The sequence below is a fragment of the Salmo salar genome, chromosome ssa21 (genome assembly GCF_905237065.1).
Source record: "Salmo salar chromosome ssa21, Ssal_v3.1, whole genome shotgun sequence".
NCBI classification, from domain to species: Eukaryota; Metazoa; Chordata; class Actinopteri; order Salmoniformes; family Salmonidae; genus Salmo; species Salmo salar.
This window is the reverse complement of record NC_059462.1, coordinates 9,298,822-9,323,810: the sequence shown is the minus strand read 5'-3', so window position 1 is coordinate 9,323,810 and position 24,989 is coordinate 9,298,822. Positions and strand designations below refer to the sequence as shown.

The following is a 24,989-nucleotide window of genomic DNA, read 5'->3' as shown; positions in this document are numbered from 1 at the left end:
CGGGGTGAAAGAGTTGAATGAAAAAAGTTGAGTGAGGGAAAAACTAAAAATATACGGTAATGAAAAAGTAAAAACCGTGAAGTAGTCAGGTAGCAAAGTAAGATCGGCAACAAAACGCACAGCAGCACGTAAACAAGTCATGCTGTGCCCTCTGTGTCCGCCAGTTCAGATGCGGGAGGGGTTCACCAAAACAGCTGATATAACCTAGAGGATTTAGGGAGAAGGGGGAAAGGGATGACGTGAAGAAGAGAGACTGTTACTGTGTGTGTGTGGTCTCACCTGGTGTCCACACTAAGTGGCTACAGAGTACTTTATACTGAAAAACAGACACATGAGGACAAACAGTAGAAGATAATGTCAATAGAAGATACTGTATGTGACGCAGACACCTATCGGAGTGTACCTGAAACATTTAAATATAGAGGGCTATGTGTCTCACCACTTGGTTATTGCAAAGCTAACCGCCAGGGAAATCATGATTTGGCAGCAACAGATAATCCAGTGAAAATGGCTGTGTTTATGTGGTGTAAATCTGAAAGTTAGCCAATGACATTTTAAGGGTTTTTTAATTAATGCATGTGAGACTGGTTCCATGTACAACAAGACAGGCAGAGATGGAGAAAAAGAACACAGAACAGTTTAATTATCTCTGGTTATGGACACTTTTGCCAGCAATAAAGCTTCCACGGCCTGTTCCTCGGACAGTGAACATCTGGCAATATCTACATTTTCGACCCCTTGGTCAGCTCGCTCTCTGAAAGTAAAGAAAACAGCTTATTTTTTATAGATATGAAAACAATAACTGAGATATGACCGTTCAATCTAAAGCAGCAGATGTCATTTTTAGGATACGTCAATACAGCCCATTGCTGCTTACCTGAGATGTCATCTTCGTAGGTGTCCGCTTTGACTTCCTTACTGTCAGAAAAAAGTTGCTTTCAGAACAATTATTTTTGATTGAAGATAAAAAAGCTTTTTCTCTCAACAAAAAGACACAAATGTACCTCCATAGCGTATAACAATTTATGTGTGCATAACCACACCTTCATACAAACGTGCTACTGTATGCAGAATTCTTGATGCACAACTGAAGATGCTGCCATATCCTGCCAGCACGCCCACAAGCGAGGAACTCGTGAGCAAAATGATGCTGAGTGGAAGAGGGAAAGGAATGAGATGGGAACAGCAATTTGTTGCAAGTTGGGGATGAGGGCTAATAGCTGAACAATAGACTATTCAACCTTTACTAAAGAGTAGTCTAATAGCCGAGCTAGGTGTGAAAATCCCCCCTCCTATCACAGACCAGATTTGCCCTAACGAACCAAAGAGGTAGCTTGCTACTCAATGTAATAAAGTAATTACTTTTCAAATAAGTGACCTTACACATTATGTTGGCTGAAAATGTGTTAGCTACGCTGTCCTTACAAACCACATAGCATATCATTACAGCAGTATGTACTGGTATGTTAACTAGCTACCTAACGTTAGTAGTTATACTTGACTATTCTCGTCATTCTTAGCTTAGCTAAATGGTACAGTTGTTGTGCTTTCTCAATGGACATTCAGGTGATTTCATAAATTCGCTCTGGCTATCTATAGGCTGAACAATACCACTACAATCTGTTCGTCGGACGAAACTGGAAAAAAACTACTTGTGTAGAAAGTAAACGTCCGCACCTCGACGTCCGCACCTCGATGGTTTCAACTGTGCTTATGTCTGCGTAATGAAAAAGTAGGGAAAAAATAAGAACTTCTGACTATTTCTGGTCTAGCGATCGATGACAAATGAGCTTGCTGCCCAGACTTGCATGACTACAAAGAGGAGATTCACCTGATTAAAATGGTACCCGTGTAACAGTTTTACTTCTCCTCGCCCCTACCTGGCCTCAAACCAGGGACCCTCTGCACACATAGACAACAGCCACCCTCGAAGCATCATTACCCATCGCTCCACAAAAGCCGCGGCCCTTGCAGAGCAAGGGGAACAACTACTTCAAGGTCTCAGAGTGAGTGACGCCACTGATTGAAACGCTATTAGCACGCACCCGCTAACTAGCTAGCCATTTCACACCGGTGACATCCGACTTGAAAAAAATCTAAATATACACATTGCGAGATATTTGGCGAAATAGACAGACATGCCTATATTTCCCCCATAGGAAACAATGGGAAGGCCGCAAAGTTCCAATGTTATTTTTGTTGTTTACATTTTGTTGTTTACATTTTAACTATAAAACAACGTGAGCAGGTCTCATTGCCAACAATAGCGAAGCAGGCATTGTGACGTTGAACAATAAGCTGGGAATAGAACATTCGGAAGGCGAGTTGGTGCCACGGTGCTCAATAGAACTAATAGGAGCTGGCAGGGTGAAAAATTCACTAAAATAAGGCCTGTTTTTTCACAATTACATCAAAAAGACGGTAAGCAGCTGGGAAATATGGTCATATTATGAAACTGGGCTCCACGGTGGATGCAATGAACTAGTTTTTATCAGAAAAGAACCTTGTTAAAAATGTCATGTGTCCAGCCTACTATCTACACGGATTTCAGAGCACACTCGTCTGAGTGTACCAGAGTACAGAATAATTACTTTACGAGCGCTCAACACCCGTTGAATATGGCCGGAGTCCGTAAACGTCGGAAAAAATGTAATGTGTAATTCAAGTGTAATTAAATTGTTTCCAGCAGCACATTTACAGTCACCACTGCTCTGGTTAACACAAAACTGCCTTACCAGCTCTGCTAGGGTGAGTAAAATGGTCTCATTTGTGTCTGGAAGAAGCTAGCCAATGTTAGCTTGGGTGCTTGACGGCCGTTGTAAGGCCAGAACGCTCAAATCAACCCTACTCCTCGGCCCGAGAGCGAAACGGTCTGAATTTACAAACTGACCATTTTTCTCTGAATGGAAACGCTATAATATGAATCAAATTAATTAAGCCAAATTTCGTAAAATCAATCCCATATACTATGTTATTACAAAAAAGGTTTTAAATTCTCTGGTAATGCCAATACGGAATACTATCAAATGCTTCTCAAAGATGCCCTCTGGTGGTCAAACTAGCAATAACTTGCAGTAACAGAAGAAATGGCTGAGAATTAAATGATGTGCCACAGAATGCTGCAGCAGCACGCAGGGTGTGCCGCAGTATGACGCAACTTTTAAATTATCTCCGCATGTGTAGTTTCCCACTGTGAAGCATGGAGGAGGTGGTGTGATGGTGTGGGGGTGCTTTGCTGGTGACGCTGTCAGTGAGTTACTTACAATTCAAGGCACACTTAAGCAGCATGGCTACCACAGCATTCTGCAGTGATACAACATCCCATCTGGTTTGCACATATGTTTTTCAACAGGACAATGACCCAACACACCTCCAGGCTGTGTAAGGGCTATTTGATCAAGTAGGAGAGTGGTGGAGTGCTGCATCAGATGACCTGGCCTCCACAATTACATTTACATTTTAGTCATTTAGTAGACACTCTTATCCAGAGCGACTTACAGTAGTGAATGCATACATTTCATACACAATCACCCGACTTCAAACCAATTGAGACCAATTGAGATGGTTTGAAAAAAGTTGGACCGCAGACTGAAGGAAAAGCAGCCAACAAGTGCTCAGCAAATGTGGGAATGCCTTCAAGACTGTTGAAAAAGCTGGCTGAGAGAATGCCAAGAGTGTGGAAAGCTGTCAAATGAAAAGGGTGGCTACTTTGAAGAATCTAAAATATATTTTGCTTTGCTTAACACTTTTTTGGTTACTACATGATTCCATATGTGTAATTTCATAGTTGTTGTCTTCACTATTATTCTACAATGTAGAAAATAGTAAAAATAAAGAAAAACCCTTGAATGAGTAGATGTGTCCAAACCATTGACTAGTACTATAACTCTATGGCAGCACCCAAGGGGTTGAATTTCTAAGCTCTACCCCTACGTAGTGTTCCCATGAGTGACAGAACACTGAGCCAATCACAGCGCAAATAGAGAACATTACCAAGCCCTGTGCTCTGTACAGGTAACGAGCTGAGATTAGGAGCACACTTAAAGGGAGTGCTCCTAATCTCAGTTTACCTGTATAAAATACACCTGTCCACAGAAGCAATCAATCAGATTCCAAACTCTCCACCATGGCCAAGACCAAAGAGCTCTCCAAGGATGTCAGGGACAAGATTGTAGACCTACACAAGGCTGGAATGGGCTACAAGACCATCGCCAAGCAGCTTTGTGAGAAGGTGACAACAGTTGGTGCGATTATTCGCAAATGGAAGAAACACAAAAGAACTGTCAATCTCCCTCAGCCTGGGGCTCCATGCAACATCTCACCTCGTGGAGTTGCAATGATCATGAGAACGGTGAGGAATCAGCCCAGAACTACACGGGAGGATCTTGTCAATGATCTCAAGGCAGCTGGGACCATAGTCACCAAGAAAACAATTGGTAACACACTACGCTGTGAAGGACTGAAATCCTGCAGTGCTCGCAAGGTCCCCCTGCTCAAGAAAGCACATATACATGCCCGTCTGAAGTGTGCCAATGAACATCTGAATGATTCAGAGGACAACTGGTGAAAGTGTTGTGGTCAGATGAGACCAAAATGGAGCTCTTTGGCATCAACTCAACTCGCCGTGTTTGGAGGAGGAGGAATGCTGCCTATGACCCCAAGAACACCATCCCCACCGTCAAACATAGAGGTGGAAACATTATGCTTTGGGGGTGTTTTTCTGCTAAGGGGACAGGACAACTTCACCGCATCAAAGGGACGATGGACGGGGCCATGTACCGTCAACTCTTGAGTGAGAACCTCCTTCACTCAGCCAGGGCATTGAAAATGGGTCGTGGATGGGTATTCCAGCATGACAATGACCCAAAACACACGGCCAAGACAACAAAGGAGTGGCTCAAGAAGAAGCACATTAGGGTCCTGGAGTGGCCTAGCCAGTCTCCAGACCTTAATCCCATAGAAAAGCTGTGGAGGGAGCTGAAGGTTCGAGTTGCCAAACGTCAGCCTCGAAGCCTTAATGACTTGGAGAAGATCTGCAAATCCCTCCTGAGATGTGTGCAAACCTGGTGGCCAACAACAAGAAACGTCTGACCTCTGTGATTGCCAACAAGGGTTTTGCCACCAAGTACTAAGTCATGTTTTGCAGAGTGGTCAAATACTTATTTACCTCATTAAAATGCAAATCAATTTATAATATTTTTGACATGCGTTTTTCTGGATTTTTGTTGTTGTTATTCTGTCTCTCACTGTTCAAATAAACCTACCATTAAAATTGTAGGTTGATAATTTCTTTGTCAGTGGGCAAACGTACAAAATCAGCAGGGGATCAAATACTTATATAAGTAGCGTTTGATAACTTCATGTTATTATATCTGAGCTCCAGTCCGCCCACACTAGTTGCCACTCAACTCTATAGATCATGGAGTTGACTTAAATCAACTATCCAAGTAGGCTACCTTACTTTGTTTTTTAATTTTCTATACATGTATAGCAGTGGTTCCATTGTGCAGGTTTAATGCTTATTTCCTGCATTTCGATACATTTTGCCATGGGGTGGATACTCTTTTGTTGTTGTTGCTTTTTTAAAGCCCATTTCCTGCAATTCTACACATTTTGACATTGTGTTCATGTGATATCCGAGTGACTCAAACATGGGCTAGTTAATCTGGACATTTCTGACAAGTTATAAATAGCTCCCTAAAGTCTGCAATGACTGACATAACAAGAGGAAAACTGCTAATGCACTACCCCATTTTCAAATTGCATCTTGTGCATTTTACTATTACAACTTTGAAGAGTAAGTTGAAAGCCTGACAGTTCCACCATTTATATAGAGGAATTAATTATGTAGCCACCATGTTAATTAATATAGGCATTTTAATGAGTTTATTAGAGGGGAAATTCATAAAGTCATGATTGACAGGCTCGTCCCTTAATCCTTCAAGTTTTTTATTTGGTAAATGTGCACACACATAGGTTAATAAAGCATATACATTCATGGGGCATTCACACGGTTGTCGGAAGCGACATGATTCTTTTCAATATTTATGCATTAGTGGAAACCAAGACTTCTCCGGGCAGGTCTGCCGGTTTTGACTAGCAGAAGTGTCTTTTCGTAGCAGGTTAGGATAATTAACGTGGCAGGATAGGATAATTAACGTGGCAGGTTAGGTTAATTTACGTGGCAGGTTAGGTATTTTATTAGGATCTCTATTACCTGTTGCAAAAGCAGCAGCTACTCTTCCTGGGGTCCACACAATACATGAAACATAATACAGAATGACATAATACAGAACATCAATAGACAAGAACAGCTCAAAGACAGAACTGCATAAATTTTTTTTAAAAGGCACACGTAGCCTTCATATCAATGCATACACACAAACTATCTAGGTCAAATAGGGGAGAGGCGTTGCGCTGCGAGGTGTTGCTTTTTTTTAAAACCAGGTTTGCTGTTTATTTGAGCAATATGAAGTTTCATGCAATTGGGAAGTTCCATGCAATTAGGGCTCTATATAATATTGTACGCTTTCTTGAATTTGTTCTGGATTTGGGGAATGTGAAAAGACCCATGGTGGCATGTCTGGTGGGACAAGTGTGTGTGTCAGAGCTGTCTGTAAGTTGACTATGCAAACAATTTGGGATTTTCAACCAAAGGGTTCTACCTGGAACCAAAAATGTTTCTTCAAAGGGTTCACTTATGGGGGCAGCGGATTAACGCTTTTAGGTTCTAGATACCACATTTTTTGTGTAAAATCAGACAATCTTGGGCAGCTGAATATCATGTCTCTTGGGGAATCCCAGAGTGAGAGCTGATGCAAAGAAAAAACGTTCATGATCATCAGCATAGCAAGTACAAAGCTAGCTCTTACAAAGCTGGGTTGTAGGAATCAATACACATTGAAGATCAGAGTATCAAACATCAACAATTTGCACTCAACTTACTGTCAATTAATATGGATTTAAGGAGTCGTGGTTCTGCTCTCTCCATTCCCTGGGATATGTCAGAATAGGTCACTGGTAACTGAGTGGGTGGCCAAGCACGTCGGTACAGGCCATGCATCAGGTCATTGACATGTTTCAGGAACTGTAAAGACAAAGACAAATCATGAATAACCATTACCTAAGGTCTTCACTAAGTTTGACTTAGCCTTACAAGTACATTGACTATGTTGCCCCTCAGCAATCTGGCAGTCAGGCAGCCAGATGCTGAGAGATAGACAGCAAAGCATAGAGCTCTCTCTCTCGCTCTATTTACATTTCTTAGTCAGCAGGCTGGATAACTACTGTACTCCTTCCCTTTGTTTCCTCCTCCATCCAAGCTAGACGATTCCTGCAAAAACAGAATCAAGAATTGAAAAGGGCAGTTGAGAGGTGTAACGTTTACAATGCGAGTTGAGGGGCAGGGATAGGCAAAAGGTGTGGTATTGTCGAATACAAAATACACAAAAATACAAGGATCTCTGATGAATCAAGAAAATCTTCATATCCACATTGGGGGTATACGTTTCAAGAATTATCCGAGCTCACTGTCTTACACAAACAATCAATGTTTTGTGTATTCATGTACCATCTCGCTCTCACACGCACAGCTAGCATGACAATGTTGACATGACAGTTATTGTGATCATAATCATCATCTCTGCCCCGTTGCACTCTCTCTCTCTCTCTCTCTCTCTCTCTCTCTCTCTCTCTCTCTGTAATTGCGATCATCTCTCTCTCACACACACACACACTACCATTAACTAAACAGAAATCAAAATATCATAATGTTAGCTAGCTAGCTACAACCAACACCTACAACAGGTAAAATTCAAATGTACCATCTTCATGGAGGATTAGCCAGAGCGCTAAAGTTAGCTAGCTAAAATTAGCCAGCTAGCTACCTAGCAAATCTTTCCTTTAAGTTCTTCTCCCCAACACACCACCGCTTTACTTACAAAAGTAAAACAAGAATGCAGGAGAACAGGGACTACCGCTTAGTATAAAATCGTTTTAAAGTTCTTTCCGCAAATTTCGAGAAACTGTCATTGTTGTGTAGCTAGCTTACGGCCGAGCGCTCTGTCCCAACAGCAGTGACATTTTGTAAGGGTATCCTGTGTTTTTGTGCATGTTTATCTTACATGCTGGTAGCCTAGAACAAATCTTATGGAAGTGGATGTGCACATTTCAATTGGACTACAACTACAAAAAACACTGCCATAGCCTGTAGTAAATGCAAAAGCAGTTATAGCATCGGAGATTCTCTGAATCAGGGAACATCTCTGATAACTATAGGATCGCAGAGACTGTTACTGTCATACCTGCTCCCACTCTCCCTCCCTGGCGCCTGAGGTGCTATCTGTCTATTCCCCAGCTCTATTTGCGGCTTCTGCATTAATTGTCGAATGTCTTTGTCTTACACGTTTTGGACGCTGTCCCTGTCCTGTTGCATGTCTGTGCTACATTAAATGTTCAACGTTCTGTATTTGCTTCTCATCTGCAGCGTTGGTTCTTACAGAATGCAGAAGCCATCAAACGAAGCATCGGGAGTGCTGGTGTTTCGGTTGGTGGTGACGTCGGGTCCGTGCCTTAGCTGGCTCGTCGGGCTTCCACGCCCTAGCTGGCTCAAGAGGTTTCCTTGCCCCGGTTGGCTCGGCAGGCGCCCATCCCACGTCAGACCTCAGCCGGATCGCCAGGTTTTTATGCCTCAGCTGAATCATCAGGCTCCCACGTATCAGCCGGCTCATCAGGTTCCCACGTTCCAGCGGGATCATCAGGCTGTCACACCTCGACCAGATCGTCAGGCTCCCATGCCTCAGCCGGTTCGCCAGGCTCCTACTCCTCTGCTGGTTTGTCGGGCCTTTATGCCCCCGCCGGCTGGTCCAGCACCCATGCCTCGGCCGGCCCATCAGGTTCATCCAGGTGGGATGCCGGGTGGCGCCCCTAGAGGGGGGGTACTGTCACGCCTGCTCCCGCTCTCCCTCCCTGGCGCTCAAGGGCACCAGGCTGCCCTGCATTATGCACTCCTGCCACCATCATTACACACACCTGCTTCCCTCATCACACGCATCAGTGATTCATTGCACCCACCTGGACTCAATCACAGTGTTATTACCTCCCCTTTATCTGTCTGTTCCCCAGCTCTGTCCCCGGCTTCTGCATTAATTGTCGTATGTCTTTGTCTTACCCGGTTCTGACGCTGTTCCTGTCATGTCTGTGCTACATTAAATGTTCAATTCTCCGTACCTGCTTCTCATCTCCAGCGTCGGTTCTTACAGTTACAAATTTGAGATTTTAATGACCTAGCAAATTCGATGACTTGCAAGTGAAATATATCACATTTCTTTGTTTTTAAAAATGTGCATTTCATCACCTGCCAAATAAAAACCTCAAATGACCCTACTCCTTAAAAAGTGAATCGTGCCGGATTAGTTGAAGTAGATCCCAAACTTTCTAATGGATTTGAAAAACCAGACCAGTGTCAAATATCCCGGTTTACAGTATATAGTGTATACTTCCTAAAACTACCGGTTGGTCTTGACAGTGGGGAATCCACCCTGTCTGACTGTGCCCACCCTTTACACGATAAGCAAAACATAACTTGATGAAGGACATAACTCTACCATTCCAATTTACAATATCATTTAAGAACAAAATACCCTTTTCAAACATCTTTCCCATAAATACAGGTATTTTATCAATCAGCACATTTAAGTTCAGCCATAATAGTTGTTGTAATATTTGTTCTATCTTTTCAGGGGGATGAAATTGAAATTGTAGCCAGCTATGCAATGCTTGTTTGAAAAAGAAAGATACTTTGAAAAAAGTATCATTTTCAATTAATCGAAAATGAGATATGTGAATCTGCACAAAGGCAAAAAGGTCATTTTTAAACAATGGATGAGCTTTTCTTAGTAATCTACTTGAGAACCATTTAGGGTTCAAATAAAACTTTTGAATGAGTGAAGCTTTTAGAGAGAGGTTTAGTGCTTTCATATTTAATAATCTCAACCCACCCAATTCATATTCATTATATAGATAGGCATGTTTTATTTCGTCTGGTTTAGCGTCCCAGATAAAGCAAAATATTTTTTGCTCATATGATTTGAAAACAAATCATCAGGAGTAGGCAGCACCATAAGTAAGTGAGTAAACTGGGATATGACTAATCAGGGCAATTTTTCCATAAATAGACAGGTATTTACCTCTCCATGGTTGCAGGATCTTGTCTATTTTTACAAGTTTTCTATTGAAATTCATTGTGGAAAGCTTATTTATATATTTTGTGATATGAATACCGAGTATGTCTACTTCAACATTAGCCCATTTTATAGGTAAACTGCAGGGTAATGTAAAAGTTGTATTTTTTTAAGGCTCCAATACATAATATTATACACTTATCATAATTAGGTTTTAGTCCAGAGACTACAGAAAAGTTATCTAGATCTTCAATGAGACATTGCAGGGATATAGCTTGCAGACTTAATATAAAACTTGAGTCATCGACATACATGGACACCTTTGTTTTTAGGCCTTGGATTTCTAATCCTCTAATGTTGTTATTGGATCTGATTTTAATAGCTAGCATTTCGATGGCCATAACAAAGGGATATGGTGACAGTGGACACCCTTGTTTGACTCCTCTTGACAATTCAAAACTCTCTGAGAAGTAGCCGTTATTTACTGTTTTACACCTGGGGTTGCTATACATTATTTTTACCCATTTTATAAGAGAATTACAAAAATTGAAAAAATCCAGGCATTTATAAATAAAATCCAGTCTTACTTTATGAAATGCCTTTTCAAAATCCGCTATAAATACCATTCCTGGCTTCTTATATGTTTCATGATGTTCTATTATTTCTAGTATTTGTTGTATATTATCTCCAATGTATTGTCCATGTAAAAAACCTGTCTGATCAGGATGAACAATACCTGGTAAAACCCTTTTAATTCTGAGTGCTATGCATGTTACTAGTATTTTTGCATTACAACATTGAAGTGTAAGGGGCCTCCAGTTTTTTAGATAGGCTGGGTCTTTATATTTCCGATCTGGGTCTTGTTTTAATATGAAATAAGACCTTCCTGCTGAGTACCTGACAGACTACCATTTCTATAGGAGTAGTTAAAACAATCTAACAATGGAGCTTTTAGCATATCAAAAAATGCTTGATATACCTCTACCGGTATGGCATCAAGCCCTGTGGTTTTTCCAGACTGAAAGGATTTAATAGCCTCAAAAAGTTCTTCCTCTGCAATTTGACCTTCACACTGATCTTTCTGTACATTTGTTAATTTTCAATTTTTTTATATTATTTGGAAAGAATTCCTTACTCTTCAGCGTCTCATCCCGTCACCGGGATCAAAATCCAGCGAAAAATCATATCGCCAATTAGCATTAAAAAAAAATCATAATTTAAAAAAAAATAATAATAATATATATATATATTTTTTTTATAGATACACCTCTCCTGAATCGACCCACGTCGTCCGATTTCAAAAAGGTTTTACAGGAAAAGCAAATCATTAGATTATATTAGATGAGTCCATCGTAAAAAGCAGCTTCATAGCCATTTTCCGACCAACCACTTGCATCACATATAATCAAAAAACAGCTAAATGCAGCACTAACCTTTTACAAACTTCATCAGATGGCACCCCTAGGACATCATGTTATACAATGCATGCATTCTTTTGTTCAATAAAGGTCATATTTATATATAAAAACAGCATTTTACATCTCTGTCTGAGGTTGACTACATAATTTCCCCTCAAAAGCGTCCCGGTAAACAATGCTACATTTCCCTAAATTACTATCCTATAACGATTTTTTAAATGTATATTGTCAATCTAACATTTATAGATGAATATCTCTTGAGAACACCCGTCATACCAGATTTTAAATTAACTTTACTGGGTAATCACACTTTGCGATAAAAGGAGATGCGATACTCAGAAAATTAGCTAATATACAGAGCTCGGCGCCATCTTTGAAACAATCGCATGTCACATCTTATCTTGTATAATATTGTCAATAATCGCCTACCTTTAGTTGTCTTCATCAGAAAGCATCCCAGGTCCACAACAGATGTATTTTCGGTCAAAAAGTCCATACTTCACGTTCCATTAGCCTGATGTTGGTAGCGCGTCCTATGGCTCTCTCCAAGCGCAGGGCTGAAGTTCCGAATAAAATGCAATGCTCCCGCATGTAGGTTCGTTCAAACATGTCAAACGTTGTATAAAATAAATCTTCAGGGCCTGTAACACCAAGAGAGCCAATAAGATTCGAGGGGGATGATGTCATGGCCTTTAAAACCGTATCCAAAGGTGGGGGCAGACATGGCCGCCGGCGTCATAATGGTGATGGCCCATCCCCTGTGACCAATTTCAAACTCGTGTCATTCACTGAGTTTTGACTCTATAAGGCTCAAACCACTGTGAAAGGACTGGCGACATCTAGTGGAAGCAATAGGAAGTGCTCACTGAACCATTGTTAACGGTGTGATTAATAAGGAAAGATGAGAAGTCGAGTCCACAATTCAGAATTCCACTTCCTGTTTCAATCGGTCTCGGGTTTTTGACTGCCATTTGAGTTCTGTTATACTCACAGACACCATTCAAACAGTTTTAGAAACTTTAGAGTGTTTTCTATCCATATATAATAAGTATATGCATGCCCTAGCTTCTGAGTTTGATTAGTAGGCCGTTGAAAATGGGAACGATTTTTTTTCAAAATGCGCTGTGGCGCCCCCTATCCTACGGTATCCTCAAGAGGATAATCTTCATTCAGTGAGAAAGGATGAGACGGAAAAGAGAACATCTGCCTAAAATAATTAGCTTCCTCTTTTAAAATATATTTCGGAGAATCATAGATGACTACGTCTTCAGTAACGAGTTTCTGAAAATTATTTTTGTTAGCGTTCCTGTATTGGAGATTCAGGAAGAATTTTGTGCATTTTTCTCCATATTCCATCCAGTTCGCTTTATTTTTGTAATAGATTACATTAGATCATTCTTCAATAAGTTCCTCAAGTTCTTTTTGTTTTTCCTCTAACTTATTTTGTATCTCTGTAGTATCATTTTTTTATTGCTATCTACCTGTACTATTAGTTCATGGATTTCGCTTGTTAGTCTTATATCTTTAGCCAGAAACTGCTTTTTTATTATTGATGATGTCACGGCTATCAGTGTAGCAGGAAGGGTCAGAGTCAAGGGCAGGAGACGGAGGTCCAAAAACACAGATGTTTATTCACACCGTATGGAAAAATAGGCATTCATAATACTGGGTGCGCCTAAACACCCGATAGGAGCACAGCTCCAAAATAATAAAGTGAACGGGGCGCAACCCGGCAATAATAAATAGACAGCTCCACCAAAAATGCTGAACTAACAGGCAGCGTAAATATGAACAGCCCTTAATAAAGACACAAAACAATCCCGCACGAAACCCTGAACAAAAAGGACAAACTAAATACCCCCACACTAATTACAAACAAGGAACAGGTGCAGACCTAGACAGACAAAACCAAACAACACAGAAACATAGATCGGTGGCAGCTAGTAGGCCGGCGATGACGACCGCCGAGCGCCGCCCGACCGGGGAGGGGCGCCACCTTCTGTGGATACTGTGACAGTACCCCCCCGACGCGCGGCCCCAGCAGCGCGGCGACGCCGGCCTCGGGGCCGACCCGGAGGGCGAGGCGCCGGTCGATCCGGACGGAGGCAGTGGAATTCCTGCAGCAGGGCTGGATCTAGAATGTCCCCCACCGGGACCCAGCACCTCTCCTCCGGGCGGTACCCCTCCCAGTCCACGAGGTACTGCAGGCCCCCTACCCGACGTCGGGAGTCCAGGATGGCCCGGACTGTGTACGCCGGGGCCCCCCCGATATCCAAGGGAGGCGGAGGGACCTCCCGCACCTCAGCGTCCTGCAGCGGACCAGCTACCACCGGCCTGAGGAGAGACACATGAAACGTGGGGTTAATACGGTAATATGAAGGAAATTGTAACCTATAACACACCTCGTTTATTCTCCTCAGGACTTTGAACGGCCCCACAAATCGTGGACCCAGCTTCCGGCAGGGCAGGCGGAGGGGCAGGTTCCGGGTCGAGAGCCAGACTCTGTCCCCCGGTTTAAACACGGGGGCCTCACTGCGGCGGCGGTCAGCGCTCTCCTTGTGCTGTCCTCCCGCCCGTTTCAGACACTCCTGGACAGCACTCCAGGTCTCCTTCGAGCGCTGTACCCATTCCTCCACCGCAGGAGCCTCCGTCTGGCTCTGATGCCATGGCACCAGGACCGGCTGATAACCTAACACAACCTGGAAAGGTGACAGGTTAGTAGAGGAGTGGTGCAGAGAGTTCTGGGCCATCTCGGCCCATGGCACGAACCTCGTCCACTCCCCTGGCCGGTCCTGGCAATATGACCGCAGAAACCTGCCCACATCCTGGTTAATGCGTTCTACCTGCCCATTACTCTCGGGGTGAAAACCCGAGGTCAGGCTGACCGAGACCCCCAGCCTCTCCATAAACGACCTCCACACCCTGGACGTGAACTGGGGACCCCGATCAGATACGATGTCCTCGGGCACCCCGTAGTGCCGGAAGACATGTGTAAATAGGTCTGTAGGGCCGTAGGAAGACTGGGCAAAAGAAGCAGACGGCAGGACTTCGAGAACCGATCCACAATGACCAGGATCGTGGTGTTCCCCTGAGACGGCGGGAGATCCGTGAGGAAATCCACCGAGAGGTGAGACCAAGGTCGCTGTGGAACAGGGAGGGGCTGTAGTTTCCCTCGAGGCAGGTGTCTAGGAGCCTTACACTGGGCGCACACCGAACAGGAAGAGACATAGCGTCTAACATCCTTAATCAAGGTGGGCCACCAGTACTTTCCTTTCAGGCCCCGCACTGTCCGTTCCACCCCAGAATGACCCGAGGAGGGTAGAGTGTGGGACCATCGGATCAGGCGATCGCGAACACCAAGCGGAACGTACTTCAGACCTGCGGGACATTGAGGTGGAGTGGGTTCTGACTGACCCGCCCGCTCGATGTCCGCATCCACCTCCCATACCACCGGTGCCACCTTACAGGAGGCAGGGAGTATGGGAGTAGGATCAATGGTCCGCTCCTCGGTGTCGTAGAGACGCGACAGTGCGTCGGCCTTCCGGTTCCGGGAACCTGGAATGTATGAGAGGGTAAACTGAAACCTCGTAAAGAACATGGCCCACCTGGCCTGACGAGGGTTAAGTCTCCTCGCTGCCCGGATGTATTCCAGGTTACGGTGGTCAGTCCAGATGAGAAAAGGGTGTCATGCCCCCTCAAGCCAATGTCTCCACACCGTCAAAGCCTTGACCACGGCTAACAACTCCCTGTCCCCCACATCATAGTTGCACTCCGCCGGGCTCAGCTTCTTAGAAAAGAATGCGCAGGGGCGAAGCTTTGGAGGAGCGCCCGAACGCTGCGACAGAACTGCTCCTACCCCAGCCTTGGACGCGTCCACCTCCACTATGAATGGCAAAGAGGGGTCTGTATGCGCCAGCACTGGAGCATCGGTAAACAGAGCCTTCAGACGACGGAAGGCTCTGTCCGCCTCTGCCGACCACCGCAGCCGCACCGGACCCCCCTTCATCAGTGAGGTAATGGGAGCCGCCACCTGGCCAAAACCCCGGATAAACCTCCGGTAATAATTTGCAAACCCCAAGAACCGCTGCACCTCCTTCACCATGGTTGGGGTCGGCCAATTACGCACAGCCGTAACGCGGTCACATTCCATCACCACCCCAGTGGTGGAAATGCGATATCCCAGAAAAGAGACGGCTCGTTTGGAGAACTCACATTTCTCAGCCTTGACGTATAGGTTATGCTCCAGCAGCCGCCCAAGCACTTTACGCACCAGAGCCACATGCGCAGCGTGTGTGGCGAAGTAGATCAAGATGTCATCGATGTACACCACCACACCCTGGCCGAGCATGTCTCTGAGAACCTCGTTCACAAAGGATTGGAAGACGGCGTGAGCATTTTTTAACCCATACGGCATGCGAGGTCCTCATAATGGCCAGATGTGGTACTAAATGCGGTTTTCCACTCGTCTCCATCTCGGATACGCACCAGGTTATACGCACTCCTGAGATCTAGTTTTGTGAAGAAGTGCGCCCCGTTAAATGACTCCACTGCCGTAGCAATGAGAGGTAGCAGGTAACTGAAACCCACTGTGATAGAATTTAGACCTCTATAGTCAATGCACGGGCGCAGACCCCCCTCCTTCTTCTTCACAAAAAAGATGCTCTAGGAGACGGGTGACTTGGATGGCCGAATGTATCCCTGTCTCAAGGACTCAGTGACGTATGTTTCCATAGCCGTTGTCTCCTCCTGAGACAGAGGATACACGTGACTCCTAGGAAGGGCCGCGTCAGCCTGGAGGTTTATCGCACAATCCCCTCGTCGATGAGGGGGTAATTGAGTCGCCTTCGTTTTACTGAAGGCGATAGCCAAATCGGCATATTCTGAGGGAATGTGCACGGTGGAGACTTGGTCTGGACTCTCCACCGTGGTCGCACCGATGGAAACTCCCAGACACCTACCTGAGCACTCCCTCGACCACCCCTTAAGAGCCCTCTGCCTCCACGAAATCTGAGGGTTGTGAGTGGCTAGCCAGGGGATTCCCAGTACCACCGGAAACGCCGGGGAGTCAATGAGGAATAGGCTGATACGCTCCTCATGGCCCCCCCACGTTACCATGACCAGTGGCACTGTGACCTCCCCCACTTGGCCGGACCCTAGCAGTCGACTGTCTAGGGCGTGCATGGGGAATGGGTGGTCCAACTAAACCAGGGGAATCCCTAACTTCTTGGCTACTCCACGGTCCATAAAACTCCCAGCTGCGCCTGAATTGACTAGTGCCTTATACTGGAAGTGAGGGGAAAACTCTGGAAAACAAACTGAGGTGTACATGTGGTCGACAGGGGGCTCTGGGTGTGATGGGTGCTGACTCACCTGAGGGGTCGACGTAGTGCTCTGCCTGCCATCTGAACTCCCGGGTGGACCTCTCCAGCACCGGTCCGCAGTGTGCCCTCTACGTCTACAGTGGGTGCAGGAGAGGCCCTGCCCCTCCGGTCCTCCTCGAACCAGCCCCTCCTATCTCCATGGGCAGTGAAGCAGGAGGGCTGGGAGGTGGAACAAGCAGACCCCGACTGGAACGTCCCCGGGCAGCCAGCAGGTTGTCCAGCCTGATGGACATGTCTATAAGCTGGTCTAGGGTGGTGGTGTTATCCCGACAAGCCAGCTCCCGGCGGACGTCCTCCCGGAGAGTACATCGGTAGTGATCAATTAAGGCCCGCTCATTCCACCCCGATCCTGCGGCGAGAGTCTGGAATTCCAATGCGAAGTCTTGAGCGCTCCTCGTCTCCTGTCTCAGGTGAAATAAGCGCTCACCCGCCGCCTTGCCCTCCGGGGGATGATCGAATACCGCCCAGAAGCGGCGGGTGAACTCCGGGTAGTCGCCCCTAGCTGAGTCTGGGCCATCCCAGACTGCGTTGTCCCATTCCAGGGCTCTACCCGTGAGACACGAGACGAGGACGCTCACCCTCTCTTCGTCGGAGGGAGCGGGGCGGACGGTCGCTAGGTACAGTTCCAACTGGAGTAAAAACCCTTTGCACCCAGCGGCCGTCCCATCGAACTCCCTGGGAGGTGTCATCCGGATCCCACTCGAGCTTGCTTCCGTGGGTGTTGGTAGGGGCGCAGGATGGCGAACCGGAGCTGATGTGGCTGGGGTCGCACCTCTCTCCCAGCTCTTCAACCGGGCTAGCACCTGGTCCATCGCCGAACCTAGGCGGTTGAGGAGGCTGGCGTGTTGAGACACCTGCTCTGCCATCGATGGTGCTTCTGCTCCTGCTGACTCCATTGTAAGTGGTGCGGGATTCTGTCACGGCTATCAGTGTAGCAGGAAGGGTCAGAGTCAAGGGCAGGAGACGGAGGTTCAAAAACACAGATGTTTATTCACACCGTATGGAAAAATAGGCATTCGTAATACTGGGTGCGCCTAAACACCCGACAGGAGCACAGATCCAAAACAATAAAGTGAACGGTGCGCAACCCGGCAATAATAAATAGACAGCTCCACCAAAAACGCTGAACTAACAGGCAGCGTAAATACGAACAGCCCTTCGTAAAGACACAAAACAATCCCGCACGAAACCCTGAACAAAAAGGACAAACTAAATACCCCCACACTAATTGCAAACAAGGAACAGGTGCAGATCTAGACAGACAAAACCAAACAACACAGAAACATAGATCGGTGGCAGCTAGCAGGCCGGCGACAACGACCGCCGAGCGCCGCCCGACCGGGGAGGGGCGCCACCTTCTGTGGATACTGTGACAGATGAATATTGAATTGAATGACCCCTGAAGGTACATTTAAAGGTATCCCAAACAATAAGGGGATTTGCTGAACCTATATTATACTGGAAAAATTCAGTTACAAATGCATTTTTCTTAGTTAAAAATAAGTTGTCCTCCAGTAAACTTTGATAAAATTTCCAATATCCCCATCCACATCAAAAATCTATAAGAGTTACAGTGCCTTGCGAAAGTATTCGGCCCCCTTGAACTTTTCGACCTTTTGCCACATTTCAGGCTTCAAACATAAAGATATAAAACTGTAATTTTTTGTGAAGAATCAACAACAAGTGGGACACAATCATGAAGTGGAACAAAATATATTGGATATTTCAAACTTTTTTAACAAATAAAAAACTGAAAAATTGGGCGTGCAAAATTATTCAGCCCCCTTAAGTTAATACTTTGTAGCGCCACCTTTTGCTGCGATTACAGCTGTAAGTCGCTTGGGGTATGTCTCTATCAGTTTTGCACATCGAGAGACTGAAATTTTTGCCCATTCCTCCTTGCAAAACAGCTCGAGCTCAGTGGGGTTGGATGGAGAGCGTTTGTGAACAGCAGTTTTCAGTTCTTTCCACAGATTCTCGATTGGATTCAAGTCTGGACTTTGACTTGGCCATTCTAACACCTGGATATGTTTATTTGTGAACCATTCCATTGTAGATTTTGCTTTATGTTTTGGATCATTGTCTGGTTGGAAGACAAATCTCCGTCCCAGTCTCAGGTCTTTTGCAGACTCCATCAGGTTTTCTTCCAGAATGGTCCTGTATTTGGCTCCATCCATCTTCCCATCAATTTTAACCATCTTCCCTGCCCCTGCTGAAGAAAAGCAGGCCCAAACCATGATGCTGCCACCACCATGTTTGACAGTGGGGATGATATGTTCAGGGTGATGAGCTGTGTTGCTTTTACGCCAAAAAGTTCGATTTTGGTTTCATCTGACCAGAGCACCTTCTTCCACATGTTTGGTGTGTCTCCCAGGTGGCTAGTGGCAAACTTTAAAAGACACTTTTTATGGATATCTTTAAGAAATGGCTTTCTTCTTGCCACTCTTCCATAAAGGCCAGATTTGTGCAGTATACGACTGATTGTTGTCCTATGGACAGAGTCTCCCACCTCAGCTGTAGATCTCTGCAGTTCATCCAGAGTGATCATGGGCCTATTGGGCTGCATCTCTGATCAGTCTTCTCCTTGTATGAGCTGAAAGTTTAGAGGGACGGCCGGGTCTTCGTAGATTTGCAGTGGTCTGATACTCCTTCCATTTCAATATTATCGCTTGCACAGTGCTCCTTGGGATGTTTAAAGCTTGGGAAATCTTTTTGTATCCAAATCCGGCTTTAAACTTCTCCACAACAGTATCTCGGACCTGCCTGGTGTGTTCCATGTTCTTCATGATGCTCTCTGCGCTTTAAACGGACCTCTGAGACTATCACAGAGCAGGTGCATTTATACGGAGACTTGATTACACACAGGTGGATTCTATTTATCATCATTAGTCATTTAGGTCAACATTGGATCATTCAGAGATCCTCACTGAACTTCTGGAGAGAGTTTGCTGCACTGAAAGTAAAGGGGCTGAATAATTTTGCACGGCCAATTTTTCAGTTTTTTATTTGTTAAAAAAGTTTGAAATATCCAATAAATTTCGTTCCACTTCATAATTGTGTCCCACTTGTTGTTGATTCTTCACAAAAAATTACAGTTTTATATCTTTATGTTTGAAGCCTGAAATGTGGCAAAAGGTCGAAAAGTTCAAGGGGGCCGAATACTTTCGCAAGGCACTGTATGTGAATGCCAATTAGATGATGATCCAATCGCATTCTGTCTCCTATTAAAACTTTTTTAACCTTTGATGCAAGAGAGAAAGAGACAAGAAAATTGTCAAGACGACTAGCTTGATGTATATCTCACTAGGTCGGGGTTTTTTAGTCTCCAAATATCCACTATTTCTAATGTTTCCATAATATTTGTAATTTCCTTAAGGGCACGGTGATGATAGTTTGTAGAGTGATTACCTTTACGGTCCATTGAGGTACTTAACACTGTGTTAGTCTCCTACCATAATGATTAGATCATTTGTTGCCTGTAAGTTCAATACAATTGTTTAAATGTTTTCGAAGAAGTGTGGATCATCCTGATTTGGACCATATAGATTAATGTGCCAAATCTCTTTTTTTTGTCCACTTTCATATTCAAAAGGATCCACATTCCTTGCGAATCATTCCTGACTATTTGCACATTCAGATCAACATTTTTGTTAATTAATATCATCACACCTTTTGAGTTCCTTTGTCCATGACAGAAAATTATTTCACCACCCCATTCTTTTTTCCACGCAGCTTCATCTAAGGATGTAAAGTGAGTTTCCTGTAAACAGTATATGTTATATTCCTTTTCTTTTAGCCATGTAAAGACTGATCTTCTTTTTTATAATCTGCTAAACCATTACAATTATAACTGCCTATACTTATTTCACCCCTTACCATAACTTCTCTAGGGCCGGCGGGACGAAATCGTCCCACCTACGTAACAGCCAGTGGAATCCTGTGGCGTGTTATTCAAATACCTTAGAAATGCTATTACTTCAATTTCTCAAACATATGACTATTTTACACCATTTTAAAGACAAGACTCTCGTTAATCTAACCACACTGTCCGATTTCAAAAAAGGCTTTACAACGAAAGCAAAACATTAGATTATGTCAGCAGAGTACCCAGCCAGAAATAATCAAACACCCATTTTTCAAGCTAGCATATAATGTCACAAAAACCCAGAAGACAGCTAAATGCAGCACTAACCTTTGATGATCTTCATCAGATGACACACCTAGGACATTATGTTAAACAATACATGCATGTTTTGTTCAATCAAGTTCATATTTATATCAAAAACCAGCTTTTTACATTAGCATGTGACGTTCAGAACTAGCATACCCCCCGCAAACTTCCGGTGAATTTACTAAATTACTCACGATAAACATTCACAAAAAGCACAACAATTATTTTAAGAATTATAGATACAGAACTCCTCTATGCACTCGCTATGTCTGATTTTAAAATAGCTTTTCGGTGAAAGCACATTTTGCAATATTCTAAGTAGATAGCCCGGCATCACAGGGCTAGCTATTTAGACACCCAGCAAGTTTAGCACTCACCAAAGTCAGATTTACTATAAGAAAAATGTTATTACCTTTGGTGTTCTTCGTCAGAATGCACTCCCAGGACTTCTACTTCAATAACAAATGTTGGTTTGGTCCCAAATAATCCATTGTTATATCCAAATAGCGGCGTTTTGTTCGTGCGTTCAAGACACTATCCGAAAGGGTAAAGAAGGGTGACGAGCATGGCGCATTTCGTGACAAAAAAATTCTAAATATTCCATTACCGTACTTCGAAGCATGTCAACCGCTGTTTAAAATCCATTTTTATGCCATTTTTCTCGTAAAAAAGCGATAATATTCCGACCGGGAATCTGCATTTAGGTAAACAGACGAAAGCAAATAAAGCATGGGGTCGACTCGGGCATGTGCCTAAGCCCATTGTCCTCTGATCGGCCACTTGCCAAAAGCGATAATGTGTTTCAGCCAGAGGCTGCCTCGATATCATTCAGCTTTTTCCCGGGCTCTGAGAGCCTATGGGAGCCGTAGGAAGTGTCACGTTACAGCAAAGATCCTCAGTCTTCAATAAAAAGAGCCAAGATGAACAACAACTTGTTAGACAGGCCACTTCCTGTTCAGAATCCTCTCAGGTTTTTGCCTGCCATATGAGTTCTGTTATACTCACAGACACCATTCAAACAGTTTTAGAAACTTTAGGGTGTTTTCTATCCCAAGCCAATAATTATATGTATATTCTAGTTACTGGGCAGGAGTAGTAACCAGATTAAATCGGGTACGTTTTTTATCCGGCCGTGTCAATACTGCCCCCTACCCCCAACAGGATAACTAGATACTATTCTCAGTCTAAATTGAACATAATTAGTGCTTGTAAAGTTACTGCCATCAGAGGTATTATGAAGGTCAAAACTAGAGCTTTCAAATGTCTGATATTTAGAATTCAAGAAATAGGTTCTAGCAATATTTGTTTTATTCCCTTGCCTGTTTGCCTGTGAGCCAATGCCACAGATGTTAGAAACTTGAGACAAGATATTATGTGTGTAGCAAATCTGAGTAGGTTGATGTGTATGATATTGGATGTGATATAGTGAGAGTGTGTACAATGTCTGTATAAAAGTAAGACTATAATGTGTGATGTCCAAATAAATAATAACTGCCAATTTGCATCGTTGAGTGTCTATCTGTGTAACATGTAGTGAGTATAGCCTTAATATTCATGATGATAATTGTAATCCATATTGTATCACCATCATAGTTGCATCATAATTACCTTTAACATAATTGAAAAACACATCCCAGCATTTCCATAGCAATTGACATTTCACATGTTCATGAAAGAGACCTTGCATTACTCTAGAGACGGCTTCACTACAATACAAATGTATTCCGTACAGTATGTTATTATTCCCCAATGCCCCTATTCTGATATCTTCCCCTTGCTTGTTGTAAACATATATAAACTTGTAGACAAAAACATAAAAAAGATAGACAAACAATGAACACATTAAATTATAAAACAGTTCTCGACAATAGAGAGGGAGAGAAGAGAAAATAGAGAAAGAGAGAGTGAGAGAAGAGAGCGAGATCAGGTGTGTGTGTATATGTATAAGTCCGTTTGTATAAGCAAGCATGTAATTGAGTACGTGTGTGTTCATATCCACTTCATAATGTTCAGATATTTTTTTACAGTTCCCATACCTACCTTTTTCCTAACCTGAAGTCCCTGTTGAATTTAGTACAGCCACAGTGTTATGGAGCTGTCTCGGAATAGCTGTCCATCTATAAAGAGGTTGTCCATAAGGGTAAAGGCATGCTTACCATTCTCCCTTTGTTGTCTTTGTACCGGATACAGTCTCTTTACGACGTTCGTTTATCTCCCTTGGAAATTGGTAATTGAGACTGTGTTCAAATTGTTCAAATTTTGCGATGATCGGTCAGGGACCCTTGGTCTTGTTGCTCCGAGCTCCAAGTCTGTGTACTCGGTGGAAAGCCACCTTGTTTACAGTCTCTATAGGAAGTTTCAAGGCGGATTCCATGAATTCTCTGATCACGCCCTCTGGATCATTGGATGCGTCCTCAGTAATCCCAGAAAAAAATATTTTCGCGCAACCTACGGCTTTGTATGTCTAGTAGCGACTCCTTCATCACCCTGTTTTCCCTGAGTAGACAATCCATGTTGGAATCATGGATTGTTACCTTGGCTGTGAGTGTCTTGTTTTCTCTTTGGAGCATGAGAATTTCACTCTGGCTGAACTCCAAACTCCCCCTCAGCCCTGCTACCTCCTCACACAACTTTTCCAGTGTTGCATGGATTCCAGCCAGAGCACTAGCCTCTACCTCAATGGTAAGTAAATCGTCCGTGTCTGTAGATTTATCTGTTTTTCTTTTTTTTGTTGGGTTAAAGTTATTTTGTGAGGTGGTTGGCTTTCCATGATGGAGTATGTTGTTCCTCCATAGCATAAAGCTGCTGGTACTCGTCGATTTCCCTCAGGATCTCCTTAGTATCCAGATTGGCTCTTTACTGCAACCAGTTGTTTTTCAAAAAGATAACAATGAGTCTTTCCCACGACGATGACAGGTGTCTGTAGTACAGCCAGCTAGCACTCGCGGAATCCACGCAAAAAAGGGACACAAACTTGCAGTCCCAGCCGTAAAGGCTAACCGCGTCGTGGAATCCTTAGCAACAAAACTTTAGTTCAGATTAAAATTGATTTAATGAAAAGGTTTTAATATAAACAACAAACCGAGTGTAGATAGTACAATGTTCTGTTGTGCGCTCTGATGACATATCTGATGACTATTGTTATTTTACAGCTGCTCTTTAATTATTTCTTACTTTTATTTCTTATTTTTTGGGGTATTTTAAATTTGTTTAACTGCATTGTTGGTTAGGGCTTGTAAGTAAGCATTTCACTGTAAGGTCTACTACACCTGTTGTATTTGGCGCATGTGACAAATAACATTTGATTTGATTCAAAATGCCACAACAGGGCTACCAGTTAAGGGCAACAGACCATGCATACTGTATGTGTTAACCAATCAAGAGCAGTTACACCTGAAATCTATGTCTGTGTCTATGTCACAGTCACATGCGATTGAAGGAGCCACAAGAAGTCCAAGTGAAATGCCTGAGTGGCACTCCTTGAGGAGTGACTGCTTCTACTTTTAGGGAAGTCAGCCATGTGAGAGGGCAAAGCACAGCTGAAAACATAGCTGAGAGGATAATCAGAGGGACGAGTCAAATGGCACAGATAAAGAGAATACGCTAATAGCGTTTCAATCGGTAACGTCACTCGCTCGGAGACCTTGAAGTAGTTGTTTCCCTTGCTCTGCAAGGGCCGTGGCTTCTGTGGAGTGATGGGTAACGATGCTTTGAGGGTGGCTGTTGTCAATGTGTGCAGAGGGTCCCTGGTTCAAGCCCAGTTAGGGGTGAGGAGAGGGAAGCTAAATTGTTACATTGATGCTGTTGACCTGCATCACTGGTTGCTGTGGAAAAGGAG

General features: G+C 43.9%; 1 long non-coding RNA gene across 1 annotated transcript; it reads right to left on the bottom strand.

Moving 5' to 3' along the window:
* Positions 1–877: 877 nt before the first annotated feature.
* Positions 878–24,179, bottom strand: LOC106581690 (uncharacterized). Its single transcript, XR_001323164.2, has 4 exons — positions 23,308–24,179; positions 7,259–7,333; positions 6,946–7,087; positions 878–918 (listed from the first exon to the last, which is right to left on the bottom strand). It is a non-coding gene; the product is annotated as an uncharacterized lncRNA (long non-coding RNA).
* Between the last annotated feature and the right edge of the window lie 810 nt (positions 24,180–24,989).